Source organism: Halyomorpha halys, unplaced genomic scaffold (assembly GCF_000696795.3).
Source record: "Halyomorpha halys isolate HHAL.00 unplaced genomic scaffold, Hhal_1.1 Scaffold766.1, whole genome shotgun sequence".
In the NCBI taxonomy this organism is placed as follows: Eukaryota; Metazoa; Arthropoda; class Insecta; order Hemiptera; family Pentatomidae; genus Halyomorpha; species Halyomorpha halys.
The window spans coordinates 113,628-119,638 of NW_027111507.1; positions in this window are offsets into that span (position 1 = coordinate 113,628).

Sequence of the window (6,011 nt, forward strand, 5' to 3'; positions counted from 1 at the left end):
AGGGCGAGAGTACGTCCGGTTCTATGGTGGACGCCGGCTCTGACGCAGTTAAAAAAAGAATACTACAGGGCCAGGCGTAGGTACTAGGAGTGCAGAAACGACGAGAGGAGGCCTGCACTTCGAGAAGAATCCAAGCATAGGTATAGGGTATACCAAAACGGAGTGCGTTGCTAGAAGAAGAACTCCTGGGACCAATTCATTGTAGAAGAATCAGAAAAGAATCCCTGGGGTATCCCGTACAGGGTGGCACTGGGAAAGGTTAAGCCGTTATAAGTGATGGCGGCTATTAGAGTGAGAGGTGCCCAGGCAACCATCTTGGAGCAGGCTGCCAAGATGTATATAGACTATACATACCCTAGGGATGATCCGTCCCAGGACAATGCAGATGATGGAATGGTTAGACGCACCACGTTATACCCACCGGGTACCGACCTATGCCCACCATGGGATATTTGGGACCTTCGTCTTGCCGTGGACAGACAAAGGATCGGGAGGGTTCCAGGACTATATAGCATAGATGCTGCAATCCTCAAGAACAGTGCCGCTTATATTGAGGAAGAGTTGTTGGATATATTCAACGAGTGTTTGGATAAGGAGTACTTTCCAAACAGGTGGAGGATTGCAGACTTGAGCATGCTCTACAAGGGAGGTGGTAAGGATAAAGAAACGCCTAAATCCCATCGACCAATATGCCTCCTCCCAGTAGCTAGTAAGGTTCTGATGCACATGATCGTCCACAGCCTTAGACCAGTCCTAAGTGCTGCAAGTCATCAACGGCAGTTTGGCTCGACCCGTGGCAGGGGATTAAGGATGCGCTGCTGAGAGTGCGTAGGGTCGAGGAGGAGAAATATGTCTTATTGATCATGTTTGACATCTCTTCCGTCTTCGACAGCGTTTGGTGGCCCCGTGTACTCCAGCGGTTGCAAGAGCTCGACACCCCCAGTAATCTATACTTCCTCGTAGGTAGTTACCTCAATAACAGGAGTGTCAGGATCAGGGGTAATACTACGAGGTCGAAAGAAAAATCGAAAGAGGATGTCCCCAGGGTTCGGTCCTAGGACCAGCTCTGTGGAAGCTGGTATTTGATGAGTTGCTGGAGGAACTGGAGGACGAGGGGTTCCTTGCCACGGCCTACGTCGACGACCTGGCAGTCATCGTGGCCAAGAACAGTAGATCCAGACTAAAGACAGAAGCGGAGAGGTGTGCTAGTCTCGTAGGAGAGTGGTGCGTGAGGAGGAAGTTGAGTATGGCAGCAGCCAAGACTCAGGCCATACTCATAAAAGGCTCAACGGACAGGGCTCATCCTATCACCCTCCAAGGAGAGAGGGTAAGGCCGGGTGAGGAGGTGACATATCTTGGTATGAAGATAAGAAGAAGATTCGATGCGACTTCTCACCTAGTGTATCTTAGGACAGGGTGACACTGTCACTCAATGGATTAAGTAGGATAGGGGGTGCATTTTGGGGTCTCAGGTACCCTGCAACAATGACCATAAATAAAGGTGTGATCTTGGGTATTCTGAGGTACGCATCCCCTGCCAGGAGCCGAAACCTCACGCAGACACAGAAGAGAAGACTGGCCACCATACAGAGATTGGCTCTGCTGAGGGTCACGAAGACATACAGAACGGTGTCACATGAGGCGGTGCAGGTGCTGGCCGCAGCGATGCCCTTGGACCTCATCCTCAGGGAGGATGTCCTTATATATGAAGTAAAGAGGCAAGGACTAGAAGCGCTACCGGATGAGCTCCGAGAGAGGATCGGCGAGACTCCAAACTTATGGAAGAAAATACTGCAAGAGGACTCAATACAGAAGTGGAATGGACGGTGGGTAGCAAGCCAGAAGGGCGCTACTTTAAAAAAATTCTTCCCTACCGTCCCTTCCAGACTGAAGGCTAAATGGGTCATCCCAGACTATTGGGTCTCACAGATCCTAACAGGACACGGGGGGTTTCGGGGAAAGCTGCAGAGCTTTGGAAAGAACATCGACCTCCGGTGCCCCACGTGCGGAGTTCCTGAAACAGCAGAACACGTAATAGTGGATTGCTCCGCCATGGAAGGACAACGAGCCAGGCTGTTGAGAAAGACCGGGATTTTCGCCCTCGCCGAGTCGAACCTTCCCTGGTTGATGGAAGAAGAGAATTATCCCTTCTTCAGGGAGTTCATTTACAGATGGAAGGAGGTGGTGGGCCCAACACATTTCACAATGGGAAGGACTTGACCGCCCAACATCGGCGAGACACCAGAAAAAGATGAAGCTGACCCAGACTGAGACCAGGAGGGCTAGACCACCCTAGTAAGCAGGAGGTAAGCCTAGTAAGCAGGAGGCACCCAGACAGATGCGCTCCAGAAGGGCCTACTGAACAGATGAAGATCATTGGGAGCAGTGGCATGCGCAATCCCAGCGCGCACTGCCCCACTGCTCCCGCACCCCGTATTCCAGAAATGGCAAGGGAGGGGGATAAAAAAAAAAAAAGTCTGTCTTTTGATGCATTATATGAGACGATATATTCCTACGGCATCAACAAAGGGTATATAACACGTGGAATCAATTGGAATGCCTTCCGAAGTATGCTGGAGGGAGAGATTTCGACGAGGACTGGACTGAGGCTGAATCGGCAAACATGGATGTCCTGGACTATAGAATTTCCAGGATTACAGATGCTATCCCAGATGTCGCTGAGAACTTCCTCCGACACCGAAAGGCGAGGGCTCGACCTGTTCCATAGTGGACACCGGCCTTAACCATCATGAAAAGAGACCTCAACAAGGCCCGACGGTCGTACCAGAAGTGTAGATGTGACGAGAGGCGAATTGAACTTCGTAATGAGTATATGTTCAAGGCCAGGCCATATCGAAACGAGGTGCGCTCGCAGAAAAAGAGATCCTGGGACGAATTTATTGTTGAAGAGTCTACAAAGAATCACTGGGGTATTTGGCCCAAGGCAAATTGACTTCACTTCAGACGTTGGCAGCCATTAAGCATGTAGATTACCAGGCAACCACCCTTGAAGAGGTAGCTAATGTCTTCATTGAGGCGACTTACCCCAGGGATGATCCGTCCCTGCACAATGGAAAGGAAGGATATTTACAATGACTGTCTGGAAAGGGGATACTTTCCAAGAAGCTGGAAGATTGCCGATCTGAGACTCCTCTACAAGGGAGAGGACAGGGATAAGCAGCTCCGTAAGTCCTACAGATCTATATGTCTCCTCTCTGTGATAAGCAAGGTTTTGGAGCACCTAATCATGACCAGGCTAGCACCAGTTTTTACAAGAGCAAGTCACGCACGGCAATACGGATCCACAAACGGCAAAGGAACCACTGGTGCTCTGTTGCGAGTGCGAGCAGACGTTAAACAGAGGGAGGATCGGTATGTGATGTTGCTGCTCTTTGACAGCGTCTTGTGGCCCCTCTTGCTCCAGCAGTTGCATAAATATGAAGCCCCCTGCAACTTATACGACTTGATTAGCAGCTACCTCGAGGACAGACGTGTGAAGATTAATGGCAGCTCTTATGAAGTAGAAGCTTCCATAGAGCGGGGATGCCCTCAGGTCTCAGTTCTTGACCCAGCCCTATGGAAGCTGATTTTTGACGAGTTGTTGAGAGGCTTAGAGGAAGAACGGTTTTCTAGCCACTGGTTACGTCGACGTTCTGGCTGCAGTCGTGTCCTCTAATAGCAGAGCCGGCCTAAAACAGCAAGTAGAACGTTGTGCCAACCTAGTTGGAAATAATGCGAGAGGGAAAAGTTGCGAATGGCCTCTAGAAAGAGACAGAGTCACCAAAGCATACCAGAGTGTCTCACATGAGGCGATGCAAGTTTTAGCGGGAGCGGTACCTGTCGACCTTCTCCTGCAGGAAGAATGGATGATGTTTAAATTCAAGAAAGAGGGCTCGGCAGGTCTGTCGGCAAATCTTCAGGTGAGGGTTGACAATGTCCAAGTAAATGGAAAACCATTCTCCGGGAGGCCACCACCGGAGAATGGAACCAGTGTTGGATGACAAGCCCAAAAGGTGCTACCTTAAGGAAATATTTTCCCACCATTCGGTCACGGATGGAAGCTAAGTGGGTCCTCCCAGACTACTGGCTCTCTCAATTTCTCACGGTGCATGGGGGATTTCGAGCCAAGATTCATGGCAACGGGATAGATATCGACCCCATATGCCCTAATGGGGGCAACTAACAATGTTGTGTTCTGGAGACTGCCGAGCACATCATCATAGACTGTATCGCCTTTGATGCATTACGGGCTAGATTGCTGAGCTGAAACCGGACTCTACGCCCTGACAGAGAACGACTTTCCACAGCTAGTAAGAGAAGAAAACTATCCGTATTACAAAGAATTTGTATACCGGTGGAAAACTATTATTGGACCAAGCCACTTCAATATTCGTCAAAGAAGAAGACCAGCCCCTGGAATGCCTGCGGATGGAAGACTGAAAAGTGATGAAAGCTATAAGAAAACTTAGTGAATTATTAATTGTAAATTGATTTATTTTTAAAATGTAAATTGAGCAGTAGTTTGATGATGGATATGTAACATCGAACTGCTGCTGCACACCTGTATTGCTTGAAGAGCTGGGGAAGGTGGAAATAAATAAATAGATGCAAGCGCGTGTGGTCTTAAAATCAATTCTATTTTCAAAATGTGAGCCTCCGATGACCTAATAATTGACCTCAATATGGAAATGCGCCATTTACTTAACCATTATAAATTTTTATGTAATAGAAAAGCATTTAATTATTTATGATTTTTATCACAATGTAAATACTTTTAATCATAATTAGAACGGCTCTACTTTCATTTATTATTTTTTATTGGTTGTCTAAATGACAGATCATCACAATTTTGGATGTTTCAGAGTCTGTCTCCCCATTTTCAGCCTAAAATTATTCTTAACCTGAATATAATTTTTGTTTGTAATATTATTTCATTATCTGATGTCATCAGCGCAATAAATATCATTTTGTTACACTTTTTCTATATAGTGCTGAATATGAATCTCTCCTCTGTCTTATTGTATAATAGTATAAGTGAAAATAAGACAAAAAAGAGATAATTCATAGTTCTCCTATGAAAAACAAGTGTTACAAAATTATTTAGTATTGGTGACATTAGAATTTTTATTTGGGACTTTTGGGACATGTTGCGTTATTGACAGAAGTATAATATTTTGAGGCCTACATTCATATGAAAAAGTATCACCAAAGTCTAGAAGATTGTACTCTTGTAAGTATACAGAGTGAATCATGGTTGTGTTTTTACTGAAAATACGGATTACGAATCTCAAAACAAGAAAAAAATCCTGTCAAGGTATGGCTGCTAACATGTTGTTTAGGAAATATTCAGGTCTAAGGATTTTCATTATTATGAATTATTGAGGTTATAATAAATAAATTGATACTGATCAATGTTATCAGTGAATGTTCTAAATACTTTATTAATAAAATATAAACATTAACATAAAGTGTTGATTACCTTAAGCATTAATACAGGCTCCGCATCTTTCTTTCACAGCAACTGTCGCCGAACAGCACTATATATGTGTTATTGTCAGGCACTCCAGATTCCACACCTCTGAATACTTTTGCTTGAGGTAACATTGCACAAAAAGGCTAACCTGGTCAATGACCTTAATTCTATTTCTCTATAATTATTTCGCAAAAGTTAATTTTTTGTCCCTACGCCATTTATCCCTCAATACTTTATCAAAACTAATTGACAGTTTTACTACCCACCTTTAGTTTTAAATTAGAGGCAGCCAATTATAGGTTTCACTAACCAACATATCCATCATTTATGAAGATTAAGGAAAAATATAAAGTATTTTAGAATCAGTATCCCAAAATTTCAAATAGAAAAGTAAAAGAGAAATTAAAAGGAAACAAATAATTAATATTAAATCTTAATTACTGGTGGAAATAAGTACAAACTTCTAGAAAATGGATGATTCTTGGAAACACCTAATATGATATGGAATTTAAAAATCGCAATGGTGATTAAATAAAAC